The sequence below is a fragment of the Chiloscyllium punctatum genome, chromosome 10, assembly GCF_047496795.1.
Source record: "Chiloscyllium punctatum isolate Juve2018m chromosome 10, sChiPun1.3, whole genome shotgun sequence".
NCBI classification, from domain to species: domain Eukaryota; kingdom Metazoa; phylum Chordata; class Chondrichthyes; order Orectolobiformes; family Hemiscylliidae; genus Chiloscyllium; species Chiloscyllium punctatum.
This window is the reverse complement of record NC_092748.1, coordinates 13,365,751-13,383,818: the sequence shown is the minus strand read 5'-3', so window position 1 is coordinate 13,383,818 and position 18,068 is coordinate 13,365,751.

The window sequence follows — 18,068 nt, the reverse complement described above, 5'->3', positions numbered from 1 at the left end:
CCTCAACTGATTCCACCTGTGGTTCAGCTTGTCTTCTGTTGTATCCCTTTATTACCTTTCATCTTGACTTTACTAAACAATCCTGGCCAAACTCCAACATTCTACCCTCCATACACCCAAGACCATGCAATACTCTGCAGCCCAAGTCCTGACTGGTACTAAACCCCACTCACCTCGTTGCAACTTCTGTCATCCACTGACCTGACTGTACTGGGTCCTGGCTAAGCAATGTCACAATTTAAAAATGATTGTTATTTTGAAATCACTCTGCAGCCTCACCCCTCTGTAACTCTGACATCTCCTCCAGCCTCCCAATCCTCTTCAGTCTTCTCATTCTGGTCTCACTGGAGCACTCCTCCCCACCCCACCCCAACTATTTTAATTCCTTGAACATTAATGGTCATGCCTGTAACCTCCAGGTGACCTTTGCTGTGGAATACCCTCCCTGAAGCTCTCTGCCCCTCTACCTCACTTTCCCTCTTTAAGAGATTCTTTAGAGCCTATGGTATCTTTGTGGTCATTTGCCTTAATATCACCTCATGTGTTTCAATATTTTGTTTCAGAATTCCTCTGTGAAGCACCTTGGATGCTTTATGATGTTCATAGTATTTATAAATAGAGGTGGCCCTTGTGATAGATTTAATCATCTCCTGAGAGGTATCCTGACATAATTGCCTTGTTAAACTGACAGATTTCTATGTTTCCCCTCCATACTTTCTTTGACGTTTTCGCACCCAGCAGTGAGGCAGGTGTGAGACCATCCCGATAGGAACTTCGATGTGTGAATGTAGCACATAGTGTGTGACAGTCACAAATTAACTTTACAATAAGTAAGCAAACTTCAAAAGCAAACTTTCCCCAGGAAACCACTTCGGAAATATATTCAGAATGACATTTTTAAAAAAAATTTGTATACCGTAGCTGGGGTCACACTTTCTGGTCAATGACTTATGAAAGATGAAGTACTCAGGATGCAGATATTACATCCCCCTTGTCTCAAATGTTGCATTTGGGCCTCCCTACTGACTCATGAAAGAAATGATAAATGCCATCACTTGTGATATACAAGAGTTTATTTTCATTCATTTGTTACAGCTGGAAGATTCCCGAATCTTCTCCTGTCAGTAACTGTTTCAGTGCATGAAAAAGGAGGGGATTAAGAACATGAGTGTGATTGCCACTCCTGGAAAAATTTGGTCTATTATAGCAGGTTTTGAAACATATTGTACTATACGGCCTTTATGATTATGTGGTGTGTTCATTCTTCACCTTATGAGGTGTATTCTATCCTGCTCCAGAATTGCACAACACTTAATAAGGCAAGCAGAAGTGGGTACTGCAGATGCTGGAGATTAGAGTCAAGACTAGAGTGGTGCTGAAAAAGCACAGCAGGTCAGGCAGCATCCAAGGAGCAGGAAAATCGACATTTCGGGCAAAAGCCCTTCATCAGGAATTAATAAGGCAACTGAGTCCACTGTGATGCTGTCAGTTCTTTAAAAGAGTTATTCAGTTAATCCATTCCCCTACTCTTATAGCTTATTTGCACTTTACAAATTCATTCGATTTCCTTTGAACTCAGTCGTCAAAGCCTCAATTTTAAAATTCACATCATTGTTTTCAAATGTATTGATTGGTCCCAACCCTGCCCGGTCAGCCATCCGGAAATTCCCACTGAAAAACAACAAATGCTGGAGATCTCGGTGGGTCAGGCAGCATCCATGGAGAGAGAGCAAGCTAATGTTTTGAGTATGGATGACTATTCATTTGAGTATTTTAGACTCAAAACGTTAGCTTGCTGTCTCTCCATGGATGCTGCCTGACCCACCGAGATCTCCAGCATTTGTTGTCTTCAGTACAGATTCCAGCATCTGCCGTAATTTGCTCCTAAACTGGGAATTCCCATGTCTTTCTTAAGGAGGAACTACAATTAAGAGTGAAGTGCTGGAGATCAGGGTGAGTGATCATTAAACATTTTTGCTGATTTTGCACGGAGGTGGCAAGGATGGCATTGTGCAGTGGAGAAAGGAAGCAATTCAGAGTGTGCTCAGTCATTCAGTGGGATTCATAACCAATGCAATCACTTCAGCAATTGTTCTTGAAATGCAGTGGGGAATACTCACTGCCTGTACAGCTGGTTGACGCAGAAATCCTCACTGCATTTAAGAAGTTTTTAGATGTACATTTGCAATGCCAAGGATATGGATCAAGTGCTGGAAATAGGATTAGGACAGTTACTAGTTGTTTCTGACCAGCGCAAACTCAATGTGCTGTAGACCTCTATGACTTCCTAACTCTAACACTGTGATCTTCTGCTATAGATTCTGTGTCTTAATATCCTGCCCCACTAATTACCTGATGACGGTGCAGTACTCTGAAAGCTAGTGCTTCCAAATAAACCTGTTGGACTATAACTGTTGTGTGATTTTTAACTTTCTCTATAACTTTAATAAGCTATGATGGGAAGAGTGACTCACTCATGTTCAGTTCACTAAAACAGCAAGTAATGTGATGCGATGAAGGAAGCATTCTATATCTGAAGCTTATTTCCAATTAAATTGAGAAGAGAGTGATAAACATAATTAAATTATATCCATGTCAGTTTTACTTTGCCTGGAAGAGGAAAGGATACGATGATAATGATCGTGGACATCTCTGTGATCAGACGTAGATCTGCAACAGAATCAAATATCTGCTTTAACAAATCCTGACTATGTAGCACCTCAACAGCTGCATTTATGTAGCACCTCAGGACAGCCCAAAGCAATTTACAACTTTCTTGATGTGTGGTATTGTCATGTAGGAAACACAGTAGGCAAGTTGTGCATAGTAAGATCCCAGCAAGGTCAGTGATATATTGGCCAGATTGTTTATATTCAAAATGCTGGCTGAGGTATGGAGACCAGGATTTGAGATGGCTGATAGGGATCTCATTGGCCACAAAGCGCCTCAGGAAGTCCAGCGGTTATGAATGATGCTGCAGAGGTGCCAGCTATTTATTTCTTTGCCTATTACCAAATACCAAAGTTCAGCAGGTTTCACTGCAGACCAGTGGGAAGGCTCTGCCTATCACAGTCTCAGCCAGGCTCCACCATGTGGTTAATGTACCTCCATCCAGCATGCAGTCAATATCCTGGTGCACCCACTCCTGGTCTGTGGCGGGCACTGCCCGCCTTGCCCAGCCACCAACTTTAGTCAATGGTTGGAAATGCTGATCTGAAAGTTCCTGACGCTGTGCAATAGGAAGCAGTTGGAACTGAGGCGTAGGGTTGTGCTGATAATGGTTTTAGCTGTGTGTGCTGTGAGCTCTCTCTCTCTCTTTTGTGAGGGATGGGCATTTCCCTGAGGATGGGTGGCAGCCATGTTAAAGGTTTATTTTGTGAAAGCTGCATTTTGGGGTGAACGATGGCACAGTGGTTAGCAGCACTGTCTTACAGCACTAGGGGCCTGGGTTTGATCACAGTTTTGGGCGACTGTCTATGCAGAATTTGCATATTCTCCCATCATGATGTGGGTTTTCTCCTGGTGCTCTGGTTTCCTCACACAGTCTAAAGATCTGTAGGTTATGTGGATTGGCCATGCTAAATTGCCCATAGTGCCGTCCAGGGATGTGCAGTCCAGGTGGATTAGCCTTAGTAAAAATCTGGGGTTGCAGGGGGTTGGATGTTCTTTGGAGGGTCAGTGCAGATTTGATTAGCTGATTCCACACTATAGGGTTTCTATGATTTGATGCTGCAATGTGTGTGTTTACGGGAGCCTAGATGAGTCTATTCTGGGTTAATCTTCAGGCAGTGAACCTCCTCTTGCAAAGAATCAGCAGTGGTTATACACGGGCCTTTCCTCTCAACTGGCATGCCATTGTTGCTGACTTCCTTCCTCTAATGTCAGATCCATGAGGCTGAGTCTTCATCATTGTCCTCCAATCGGCCCTGCTTCTGCACCCTCCTTTTGTTGTAGGTGCCCTCTGCTCTACCACGTTGTGTGGCCTGCAGCGCACCTCCTTTCAAGGTACCCCATATGCCAACCACATACTTGAGTCAACGCTTGGAAAAGCTGAGGCTGTTGTTAATCCCTTGGGGTGAGTGAGTCGTGGTGCCAGTTTACATGGTAACACACAGTAGATCTGCAAGCACGACCCCATTGGGGTGATCACACACCAATTGGCAAATATAGTGAAATTTCTCAGAATTGCCTCTCTCCTGTCCTGCTCAGCTCACTTGACTCATACATGTTCCTCTGCCTGTGTATAGGCCATTGCCTCTCCTCAGTGACTTCTTCCTCTTGGGGAATTACTATGAAAGATAAGTGTGATGCACCCAGAGTCTAGTGTCGATGGAAAAGCGAGTTGGTGCTTGCTTTGGAGGTTTTTTTCTTTAATGTTTCTCTCGAGGTTGGCTCAGATCAACTTTGAAACGTGAGCCTTTTGTTTTGCTGAAAGAGAAAATCCTTGATCTCAACAATTAGCGAAAAGCACAGCAGCACATAATAAGTGACACACTCTGAGCAAAAGGCTTTGCAGAAGAGAGATTGTTTGCTGCTCCCTGCCCAACCCAACTCAACAATGTGATGTGAACATGGAAAGGCAGAGGAGGGGAATGTACTTCAGGCGAAGGAAATGGGGAATCTGATGGAAATGCCGAGGGAATGAATGGTGGGAAAGCCAGGGCAGTGGTGAGATGGGAAAGAAAGAACCTGATAGTGTCTACATTTGAAAATAAATGACCTTGCATGAACTTTTGTAGACAATCAGAAGCTTCAGTCACTTGTAGCACAGAGATGTCCCTGCTCTCAAAGGAATGCTTATTTAATAAAGGTGAAATTTGGAGATAATCTCTCAGTCATAGAATGGTTTTGACCACATTACACCAATAACCTCCTGTTTAGTTTGCTGGTCCAAGCAATAGGATGGAGTTCTGCAGATTTACCTGGAAGCCAGGATTGTATGAAACAAAGGTTTGCAATGGGTGAACTGAAATTGTAGAAGGACTGCACTAAAACGCCTGAAACTGAGCCACTAGCTTGAGCTCTCACTTTCCCAGTGGACAGCAGTGAGAGAGACTCAGTGCCCTTTACACTACACAACGTGCATTGGAATATCTTATGCCATTGTCAGTTCTCAGTGTTACTCACACAGAACCATCAATCGCCAAATATCTGGGCGGCACGGTGGCTCGGTGGTTAGCACTGCAGCCTCACAGCACCAGGGTCCCACGTTCGATCCCAGCCTTGGGCAACTGTCTGTGTGGAGTTTGTACATTCTCCCCGTGTCTGCATGGGTTTCCTCCAGGTGCTCTGGTATTCCCCCCACAGTTCAAAGATGTGCAGTTTAGGTGAATTGGCCACGCTAAATTGCCCAAAATGTTAGGTTGCATTAGTCAGAGGGAAATGGGTCTGGGTGGGTTACTCTTCGGAGGGTCGGTGTGGACTGGTTGGGCCGAAGGGCCTGTTTCCACACTGTAGGGAATCTAGTCTTTAAAAAATTTCTCCATGGACCAAAGTGACCACGGGAATTTAATCCAAAGTGCTGCATTTGTTTCAAGTGTCATCCTGCATGGAGGGTTAACACCCACACACCCAGAGAGATTTTAAACTTGTGTGATATATCTTTTCCTAGCCCTGCATCTTGGTGCAGCCTTGGCAGCTACAGGTGCACTTCAGTAGTCCAGCCTGAAAGCTCCACTGTCTGTTCCTCAAAGGTGTTGAGGAATACTTATGTCAGGCAACATCTCCCCCATTCAAGTTGATTGTGCCCATTGCTTCCCCTGAAAAAGGACCGAAGCATGGTCACTTTGCCTGCATTGACAGGTACAGAGGTGGGAGTTTCCAGAGCTGTGATTGATACCTGTGAAAAGAGTACACACTGGGGAACTTGTGAGTTAAATTACGCTGATCGAAGGATCGTTCAGTGTTGTCAAAAAGCTGCTACTGATGGATTCCATGGAAGAATTTCACAATACATGCCTGATATTCCTGTGAGGTGATTATCCCAAAGTCATCTACTGTAATGTGTCCTTGTCCTCTGCCAACATTTGGTGAGAAGCTATCAGACATGTAGGTTCTCCCACTTGTGATTAAGGGTCAGTGAGCTAATGGTACTGAGTGTTGTAGTTCCCTTTATGTTTGATGTATGAACCCTGGCAGGTGTGTGAGAGGCAGTGCCACTGTGGTGCTAGTCTAACTACATTGGGTAGCTGCAATGGACTGACAGGCATTGATTGCACGTGAGACCAGGAGATGGAAATACCTAACAGTCAATCTTCTGCATAGCAGTCCGGTGCAGTGGATGACTTACAACGTTAACTCATAATCATAGGAGGACGAAGCATTGAGCACACAGTCAATCACACCCTGTGCCAGTAGATCGTTCATCCTTTTCGCCAACTGGAGCCAGGTTCTACTGAGCCACCCACAGGTGCTGACCGTCACAGTCACCTCTGTCCAGGCCGTCTTTGTTCAGTACGGAGAACTTCCTGTTACCATCCTCGGGAAAGGATGTTCCATCCACTCTTTGAAAACCTTCAGGACAACACCGAGGGAAGCACCATGAGAGCATTGCTGTCCTTTTTGCCTGGTCTCTAATGCATCAGGGAGTGATGAGCAGAGTGATGCTCCTGGGTTACAGTGAGTGTGGAGTGCTGTCCCCCTGCCTTTCAAATAGGAGGTTGAAGTCTGGGAGGGGCTTTTACACATCCCCTCTTCGTCTCTTATTCTCAATACAGCTCTCAGTCCATGATTATAGTTATAGAGGCATAGAATCATAGAGCGTGGAAACAGACCCGTCGGTCTAGCCAGTCTATGCAAACCATGTCCCCAAACTAAACCAGTCCCACTTGTCTGTATTTGGCCCATATCCCTCCAAACCTTTCCTCTTCCTGTATTTATCTAAACGTCTTTTAAATGTTGTAACTGTACCTGCAACCACACACGAACCACTCTCTGCGTAAAGAAGTCCTTTTTAAATCTTTCACCTCTCACCTTAAAAAGGTGCCCTCTATTTTTGAAGTCCCCCACCTTAGGGAAAAGACCCTCGCCATTCAGTTTATCTATGCCCCTCATGATTTTATAAACCTCTATAAGGTCACCCCTCAACCTCCTATACTCCAGTGAAACAAAGTCCCAGCCTATTTTTTAAATTCAAAACCCTCTGTTCTTGGCAGCATCCTAGTAAATCTTTTCTGAACCCTCTCCACTATCCATAAGGATGCACACAGTACTCCAAAAAAAGTATAGAATACACGGTTTGTTAGCTTTTATTGGTAGAGGGATTGAGTTTCGGAGCCACGAGGTCATGCTGCAGCTGTACAGAACTCTGGTGCGGCCGCACTTGGAGTATTGCGTACAGTTCTGGTCACTGCATTATAGGAAGGATGTGGAAGCTTTGGAAAGGGTTCAGAGGAGATTTACTAGGATGTTGCCTGGTATGGAGGGAATGTCTTATGAGGAAAGGCTGAGGGACTTGAAGCTGTTTTCATTAGAGAGAAGAAGGTTGAGAGGTGACTTAATTGAGTCATATAAGATAATCAGAGGGTTAGATAGGGTGGACAGGGAGAGCCTTTCTCCTCAGATGGTGATGGCTAGCACGAGGGGACATAGCTTTAAATTAGGGGGTAAAAGATATAGGACAGATGTCAGAGGTAGTTTCTTTACTCCGAGAGTAGTAGGGGCATGGAACGCCCTGCCTGCACCAGTAATAGACTCGCCAACTTTAAGAGCAGTTAACTGGTCATTGGATGAAGATATGGATGAAAATGGAATAGCGTAGAATCGATAGGCTTGAGATTGGTTCCACAGGTCGGCACAACATCGAGTCCGAAGGGCCTGTATTGCACTGTAATGTTCTATGTTCTAAATAGTCAACAAACCACATAACTATAAAAGTCTCACAGTATAATATGCTTCAGTACATACAAAATAACACAACCTCTGCTATAAAGTTCCAGGTGAAGGATGAACCAGGTGCACAATATAGAACTTGTCATACAGAGGAGAGAACAGGTTTATATGATCTACAAATAAGTGAAAGATGTCTCATTACAGAGCAGTGAGTGAAGGGTTTTGTGGCATAGTGGTAGTACCCCTATTGCTGAGCCAGGTGCTCTGGGTTCAAGTCCCACCCTCCCCAAAGTTATGTTGTAATATGTCCCTACAGGTTGATTAAAAATTACTTATAGCAGTAGGTGACTGAAATTAACATGTTATGCACAAGCAAGTGAAGGCATCTTTCAGCTCTAACAAGTAAGTGCAAATGAACTGCAATAAATTGCAAGTGATTGCCTTTGTCATTCCTGTCGAGAATCAGGGCCTTAATGCAACATTTGAGACAAGGGGAAAGAGGTATCCACTTCCTGAAACCTTTAGCTTTCCATAACTCATTGACCATAAAGTGCAAGCCCAGCTGTGGCTATAGCGTTGCGTTCTTTTCACAAAGTCATGCTGAATATATTTCTGTCGTGGTTTCCCGGGAAACGTTTGGCTGCTTATGGAGTTTGCTTACTTGTTCTAAAGTCAATTTGCGATCTGTTGATTTCCACATGCTATGTGAAACATTCACACCTTTGAAGTTTCTATCAGGATAGTCTCACACTTGCCTCCCTGCTGGGTGCGAAAATGCAAGGAAAGGGAATACAATTTGAAAAATCAAGTAGTGCATTTGGATGTTCCAAACTCCGATAAACGGAGAGTCCTGCAGCACTGTGCTGAGTTGTTTCTTGGGCTTCCTTTGCCAAAAGATTCCAAAAGGTGGAGAATTTTCAATAGTTTGGTCTAAATTGAAGGGCAACAGCAACTGTTTCTATTTATAATGTGCCTTTAAAGTAGGAAAATTCACCAAGGCTATTCACAGGGGCTTTATCAAGCAAATATATAACGCTGAGACACAGAAAGAGGCATTAAGACAGAGGTGGTTGGAGACTCAGAGATTTGCAGGGCTGGAGGAAATGACAGGATTAGGGAAGGACATGGCTTTGGAGAGATATGGAAATGAACTTGAGCATTTCAATAGTGAGTTATTATCAGTATAGCAACCAATGCAGGTCAGTGAGCCCTGACGTGCTGAGTCAACAGGTTTTGCTGCACATTGATGTAATGTGAACTGCTTTGGATAGAGGGTGTCAGCTGGGAGCTCGGTTCGATCATTGGATATAAGGCACAAGGATTTGTGAAGGTTTCAGCAGAAGACATGGTGTATGAAGAGTGATATCAGATGATGGAAATGGAAGTGGATGGTCTTGGAAGTGGAGCGGGATTGGCAGACACCAGGGTTGCAAACTATCTGATTAAGCTTCAGATAGTGGTCAGGCAGAGAGAGCTCTGTTAGAAAAAAATGGGCATCGTTCTGCTGTCAACAGCATTGAACGCATTTGTATGTGATGATCTGTGTTCAAAGTCTGTGTTGCAAAATGGTCACTTGGTCATTGCCTGACAGAGGTAGAGGCCGCAGTGGATTAGCAGCAGAGCTTGTGATGGTAACCAAAGACAGTGGCTTCAGTCTTCCCAGTTTTTAATTGGAAGAAATGTCTGCACAGTGTAGTTTATATTATCTATAATAATGTCATTAATATTATTAGTAATTAACTTCATCGTTCAAAATCCATTCCTCAACCAGCATCTTAAAGTAGATGTTCTGGTCATCAGCTCATTACTGCTAATGGGACGCTAGTGTGGTTGCATGACCTACATGACAGTCTAAGAAGAGGACAAAACAAGGATCCATTCATTACGCTAAGGTACGGGTCCACCGTTGGTAGAGACACTCAACCCAAGTTAGTGTCGGAATGCTGTTTGCCTCTGGAGGGTTTCCTGGCTGGAACATCACCCTATTGTTGCCTGTCTTTCAATATGTTTACAACCAAGTGGCCTGTTCGATCCGCAGACATGAAACACATGTCTTGTCTCACACTGGGGAGGAATTAACCAGGAGTTTATGTGATCTTGCTGCTCACCACATCCACCTGCCCACAAGGAAGGCCAATCTGGTCATAATTCTGAAAATGGATTGTATACTGTTATATTCCCAGTGAATTGACTTTGCATGCATAGTTGTGAAAGATTCATCATAAAATATCTCACCGTTCAGTGTCCCAAATGCAATATTTTAATAACAATCTCAAGTATTTAAACATTCTGAGATGGTGGCCATTAATTGGGGATCCACTTGTGTTCCTATCTATACAATGGTGGTTGTTCATTAGGAGCTGCATGTTTACAATCGTGTCTCTGACAAAGTGTGTCAAGGTTGGATTCCAATGCAGTCCTTCACTGTCTGGCCTTCTGAATTATAACTACTTGCAGTTGTATAGGCCCTTTAATGTAATAGGGATCCCAAAGCTCTTCACAGTGGTGTTATCCAACAAAACTTTGACACATATGCAAATATCAGGGCAGTTAATGGGGCAGGTTCCTCATGGATTAAAGGCAGGAAGTTCCTCATGGATTAAAGGCAGGAAGAGAGGTTTAGGGAGGGACTTAGAGCTTAGGGTCTGAGGTTTCTGATAGCACAATTACCAGTGGTAGAGAAATCTGGGCTATTCAAGAGGTCAGACGTGTAGGAATGCAGAAATCCCAAAAAAACTGTAGGGCTGCAGGAGGTAAGGAGGGATGAGGCTATGGAGGTTCTTGAGATCAAGGATGAGAAGTTTAAAATTGAGGCATTACTAACTGGGAGCCTCTGTAGCCCAGCAAATAAATAATAAACAGAAGTATCCAAAGGACATGAAAAAAGGCACCATTCTTTGAATGTGCTACCCATGAGTTTTCTCCTTGAGTTGCTTGCAGCCATGCTTTGAAAATTAATCATTGATTCCTAAAGACTCTGTGATAATAATTCTACACAACAGGGGAATCTGGATATAGAAATCTGGAGGCTTTCCAGGGATTGACCTTCATTAAAATTCATGCGTAGGAAATTCCACTGCCGCTCTATCCCTGAGGTTCTGAGGATATTTTCCTGGGTGTTGAATCGCCCAGCTGTCATAGAATCCCCATAGTGTGGAAGCAGACCATTCTGCCCATCAAGGTCACACCGACCCTTCAAAGAGCATCCCGTCCAGACCAAGCCCCCTACCCTGTGTATCCCATGGCCAATCCGCCTAACCTGCACATCTTTGGACTGTGGGAAGAATCTGGAGCACCCAGGGAAAGCCCACAGAGACACAGGGGAGTGTGTGCAAACTCCACACAGAGAGTCACCCATGGGTGGGATCAAACCTGGATCTCTAGCACTGTGAGGTAATAGTGCTAATCCACTACCACCGTGCTGGGTGGTGGTAAACTGTAAAACCACAAAAGAATGTAGAAGCAAGTAAGATTGTAATAGCAGGATGGGGTGCATTTATTTCACCCTTTTTTTGTACTGCTGCTGTAACAGTTGGATTGTTGTACTATCCCATGACTATGCTTCTGGCTTGCCACACTATGATGAACACAAGACCAGGAGGAAGCCATTCAGGCCTTGTAGCCTGTATTGCTGTTCAATTAGATCACAACTCATCTGCATTTTAACTGCATTTTTCTTTCTTGGTTCCATTTCCCTTCTTGCTCTCACCCAATAAAGATCTATTAATCAAAGTTCTCAAATTTTCAATCGACATCCCCTACCCCCAACAAGCAGCAGCTTTTTGGGACATGACATTTCATAGTGTACCGAATAATGCTGTCAGACTACATTCAATGATTGATGGATTTAGTGTCGTCACATTTACCGGGATACAGTGAAAAGTGTTGTTTTGCTATACAGGCAGATTGTACCATGCAAAGTGCATCAGGGTAGCAGAGCAGAGTGCAGAATACAGTGCTACAGCCACAGAGAAGGTGCACAGTGAGAGAGAGAGATCAGAATTAATAGTTGAGAGGTCTGTTCAAGAGTTTGTGAACAGCAGGGAAGAAGCTGTTCTTGAATCTGTTCACAAATGTATTCAACCTTTTATATCTTCTGCCTGACAAGTATAAGCAGGATGGGAGGGGTCTTTGATTATGTTGGTTGATTTCCTGAGGCAGCGGGAAGCACAGATGGTGTCATCGGATGGAAGGCGGGTTTGCTTGATGGACTGGACTGTGTCACATTTTCCTTTAATTTCTTGCGGTCTTGGGAAGAATACTTGCCATATTGCACTGTGATACTTCCAGGTCGAATGCTCTCTATGGTGCATCTACATGAATTGTTAAGAGTCCTTGTGGACATGCTGAATGTCCTTAGCCTCCTGAGGAAGTTGAGATGTTGTTGTGCTTTCTTAGCCATTGCATCCACATGGTTGGCCAGGACAGATTATTGGTGACCATCACACCCAGGAACTAGACGCTCTCGACCATCGCCACCTCGTCCCCATTGATGCAGGCAAGGGCGTGCCCTCCACTCTGCTTCCTGAAGTCAATGACCAGCTCCTTCATTTTGCTGACGTTGATGGAGAGATGAGGTGGACATACCCCTCAGTGGTGGCAGTGTGTACGTTCTGTAAAATGCACTGCAGGAACTCAGTTGGGCGGCACGGTGGCACAGTGGTTAGCAGTGCTGCCTCACAGCGCCAGAGACCCGGGTTCAATTCCCGCCTCAGGCAACTGACTGTGTGGAGTTTGCACATTCTCCCCGTGTCTGCGTGGGTTTCCTCCGGGTGCTCCGGTTTCCTCCCACAGTCACAAAGATGTGCAGGTCAGGTGAATCGGCCACGCTAAATTGCCCGTAGTGTTAGGTAAGGGGTAGATGTCGGGGTATGGGTGGGTTGTGCTTCGGCGGGGCGGTGTGGACTTGTTGGGCCGAAGGGCCTGTTTCCACACTGTAAGTAATCTAATCTAATCTAATCAAAGATACTTCAGCAGCTACTCCTTCCTGTATGGGTTAACTTTCAAATGAGGTGCTTCCTGGCATCATTCCTGAATAAACTAATTCTGATTGAAAGATGATGTCTACTTGATCCGGACACTGACGTTAAATTTAATGAATACACTATCATGCTTTCCTTCCATTCCTTTGCATTGGCTCTCATCCGTCCTTGCAGGCACCAAATGAGACTGAGTCAACGGAAATATGGTGGAAGACTTGTCAATCAATTGCTAGCTCCTAGATCTAAAGAAAAAGTATGGGTGGTGGGGGACAGAGGGGAAGGAGAAGGGGTGAATTCAGAGGAAATAAGTCCTGCTCCATTTATTCTGAAATGCAGATGAACATGGTGCAATGTCCGGGCTATCAGATTAGAGAAACCAAAGAATTTTGATGAGAAACATTGCATTCTAACATTGCATTCGGGAATATTCCCTCTCCAAGTATTCCACCAACATTGCATGGAAAGTTTGAGCTTATTCACACCTGTGTTTAAGTAACTTAGTCGTTAGAAGCAAGTGGATGTTCGGGGAGGTGAAGCAGAAGGAACGTCAGAAAACATATCACCTTGAAAAGGCAGCTCCTTGAGAATTAAGGTTGCATTGAATCACGCTCGTTACGAATCATGCCACATTATTAAACATGCTTGCATTTTTTAAAATTCTACCACCAACAGTTCCTCAATCCTGTGCTTTCTACCTCTGATGTTTTCAGCCAAGCTTCCTCTGATGATGGGATCTTACACAAGCTCTACCTGAAGTCAGGTCTACAATCTACTTGTACTCTGAACAATGCCCTGGAACAATGCCCGTCCCACTGGTGCACAGTTCCTGTAGTGCGTACTTTGGACAACAACTCGACAAGTCTCCTTCAAGGTGCCTTGCTTCTCCAGTGAGCTTCACCACCTCAGCAGCAGCTACATGCAAACATCCACCATCTGCAAGATTCCCCTCCAAGTCAAATGCCAGAAAGTCTGCACTGGTTCAAGAAAAAGGGTATCTTCCAGAGAGCCAAATAGGCATGGATAACAAATGATTTTACCAGCTTCCCCCATATCTAGCAATCCAATAATATACATGATCCACTTCTCTCACTTTTTCTGTGGTGTTAGGTGCTTATTCACTACACATGCTTTCACGTTCTTTCCAATCTCAGCTTTTGCTTTATCCAAAGCATCCTTAACACCTGCTTATAGTTGATGTGATATTTCAAACAGAGTGAATCGTTTAGCAATCACAAGAAATAGATCTCACTTCAAGAATCAGCCTCTGATCCTGAATTACGAAGGTAAAAGTTCAAGTGTTTCTCTTTTGGTGTTCCTCACTCCAAAGCACAGTAGGTGCCATTGAGTATCCATAATTAGCCATCCATTTAGTGTTAATACAGGCAGATGACAAACGAACAGGCTGGTTTGAGGAAGTGATAATAGCATTTATCACAGGGAATGTGAAGCGCTCAGAACTAATGTGTCAAGTGTAAAATATAGATGAGCCAACAAGCTTGAGCCATCTGCTTGCATTTTAAATCTTTTGAGCCACAGCTGATGTCAGTTAACTAGACAGTGCTGTCCGAATGTTATTCTGAACACAGTAATCCCACCACCAATTCATTCCAATTCACTGCCTATTCACTCAGACCTTCATACTAAGAGAAACTGCAAAACGTTTGCAGTGGAACTGATACCTTTACTGCCACAGTACTTCTTAAAATCACTATCCCACACCGTTCTATCCATCCCCTGCCATACCCCTCCCAATCTATTCATCCCTCTCATTTCATTCCCAACTCATTCCATCCCATCCCACCCCTTCACTCACTGGGATGGAGATCCCCATTCCTCATTTTATCCCTCCCATGCATTCCTTTCCCATCTCTTTCCCTCTCACTCCCATGCTGCCTACCCTTTCACATTGCTACTTCCTCCCTCCCTTGCTGTCCACTCCCCCATCTCCGATTCTCAGTCTGCTGGCAGTAGTTTGAAGTTAAGGAAGTGGAGAATAACTTGGAAAGATCGTCTCTTTTATTTTTCCATATTTCTAATTGTGGACTGAAATGAGATAAAAGAACTGTTTTAAAAAATCAGGACATGCTTTTGAAAGAAAGTAAGTGACATTCATTGTAAGCACTGTTTACACAGTTGCCTGTTCAAGCAGTAATTGAAGCATAGTTTGCAGATGAACTGGAGCTGAGGGCTATGTACAAATGAAGATTCAGTTGGCAACAGATCGATCTATGGACTAGAGACCAGCTTGTGGCTGTGAACAAGGTATAGAGAGATCTTCACACTGCCACCAACTCAGGAGCTTGCTCTGTTCTCTGCAGTAAAAGCCACTATAAGCCTAAAGAAAACCAGTTTATCTTCTCTTCAGCAGTATCTGTACGCTGTGACTTCTAATCATTAAGTCACCTTTTGTAAGTGAGCCACTTACCTGTGCCTCTTGAAAACCAGTGGAAGCATCCAGAGAAGGAAGATGAAGAAGCAGCATTCTGACCAGTATTATCGGCTAGGCCAGACACCTCAAAACATTTTTAAGCAGGTAGCCCAGACCATAAATTTGCTATTTGCTTAGGTAGGAGTTCAGTGAATATTCCTGGTATAAATTAGCTGGGTCAACTGTCAAGTTTTAAACAAACAAAATTTATTTACAAAATTACAGAATGAAACACAAAGAGCAAAAAATACAATACCCGATAACTTATTCAATCAAAACCCGACTTAATGATGCTGCTCCGAAAATACATGCAACAGTCCCACTACACACATCCCTTATCACACAAGGTAGAATCAAGCAAAGCTTACAGTTTGCCAGTAGAGAGAGAAGTCCAGCACACTTGTTTCACACATCCCCTGCTGTAACTGATGCAAAAAACCTAGTTATTTCTAAACCATGAAAGCCTTTGGCCTAAAATATTATATGTTTACAGGTAAACCAAAAAAACCATTCATCTCTGCACCAACTCAGCCGTTTCGGAGCCTGGGCTGTTTTAAGACCCCTCTGAAAAAAATCAAGGACACAGTAACTTGGAGAAAAACGACCAACTTTATGTCACCAGTTCAAGAATAACACCAATCCTCATGAACAGGAACCATTGAACTGCATTCCCACACATTGCTTCCATCTGTAACACCCATTTCTTTTTTTCCTTGTCTATGTTTTTACATGAAGGAGAATGTATAAGGGAATTAGAGTTTTAATTAGTGGAGTTATATGCTGACAGTTCATAATTGGGTTGGGGGTGTCCAAAACTAAAGGGAATAGGTTTAGGGTGAGAGGGGAAAGATGCAAAAAGGACCTAAGGGGCAACTTTTTCACACAGAGGGTGGTGCATGTATGGAAAGAGCTGCCAGAGGAAGTGGCAGAGGCTGGTACAATTACAGCATTTAAAAGACATCTGGATGGGTATATGAATAGGAAAGGTTTAGAGGGATATGGGCCAAATGCTGGCAAATGGGACTAGATTAATTTAGGGTATCTGATCAGGATGGACGAGTTGGACGAAAAGTCTGTTTCCGTGTTGTACATCTCTATGACTCCATGATTGATTACCTGTAACTAGCCTAAATACTTACAATAAATAAATTGTTTTGTTAAGTACGAAAACCTGATTGTGTTTTCTGCCAACCTGGGCCTGAAAGTCAGGTAAATTGGGGACTCTTTCCATACCTTATAAAACCTTTAATTTTTGAGATCACTTCAGGAATAGCATGATTTAATTTCCAGTGCAATACCTCAGTGAGTTGTGGTAAACTCCAAATCTATAAGTTTGATTCCAGCAAACACTAGTAAGCTGTAGATTTGGTGGTTTGGATATAAATAAAACTGATGTATGGCAGAACCTTATAGGAGTCTGAATGGTGTGAGATTTGTGGCAGTATCACGCAAGAAGGTTGGCAAGATCTACCTCAATATCTAGAGCAACTCGCTGCATCTTTAAAGCACATTCTGAACATCCAGCGAGATTCTCACTAGTGAGCAGTGAGATGCCTATTAAGAGAGATTATTGCTTGTTAACAACCTTAATAACCACACATCTTGACTCATTAATATGCAGCTTCCTATCCTACCATCTGCCGTGAGCAAACCAGACACTGAAATCTCAACTTGTGAGTCGGAGTAGGTGCCTGGTGACTTTAGCTCAATGCTTGCACCAAAGGGACTCCATGTTGGACACCGGGCACCAACATCTCTGGGCATGCTCCATAGGAACCGGCCACATACACAGGGACGGTGAGAGATCTCACTTAGCCTTGCAGAGAGAAACTCTCCAAAAACTTCGGCAAAGCTGGTACTTAGCGAAATGAAATGTAAGATGCAGCCTATAGAATTCACAGAAGCCATTCAGTCCATCTGGCCTATGTCAGTGTTTACAAGCCTCCTCTCAACCAACTTCATTTCAATATGTCAACATGTCCTTCTATTACTCTCTCCATCATCTATGAATTGTACACCATGAAAACCAAACTTTACACGGCAGTCATGTTTTTTATAACGTCCCCTTTAACCTAATGTAAAATGAAAAGGGAGATGGTTAGGTCATGACAGCCAGCTAAGCTTGAAGACCGGTCCGTGCAATCTGATTGCCTCAGGAGAGAAACTCAAACAGAATCTATTGAAACGACAAGTGAGAGTCTAAGCACCTTTTCACAAAGAGAAAAACAATGGACCGCTGCTTTTTGAGAGGCAGAGAAACAGAGAATATATTGCTGTGCAGAAGCAACAGTTTTATGGTAACAGCCAAGCAGGATCTTGTGACGATCTCTTTGGAAACAGGCCACCATTCTTGGAGGTTTAAGGAAGATGGTGTTGCCAAGGCGGGTCTTGCTGGTGCAGATCCAATCGGAGAACCCAGGCTGGATGGAAGACTTTTCGAAGGAGGCTAGGAGTTTTGACATAACATGGCAAGGAGAAGTGAACCTGCTGAAGAGTTACTGGGGAGCTTCACCTGCAATGCTAGATAACTGCCAGAAGTGCTGCAAAAACTAAAAAGCTCTGGGAAACCAATTGCATTAATTAGTTATGCAAAAGTAGCTTTCCTTTCGTTTAATGGTTTAACTATGTTGACTTTTGTTTTTTTTTATTCAGTCATGAGACATGGCTGGCTGGGTGAGCATTTATCGCCCATCTCAAGTTGCCCTTGAAAAGGTTGTGGTGAGCTGTTGCCCTGAGGCAATGCAGCCATGTGCTGTGGGTTGACTCACAATGCATTTAGGGAGGGAATTCCAGGATTTTCACTCAGCTACAGTGAAGGAGCGTGATAT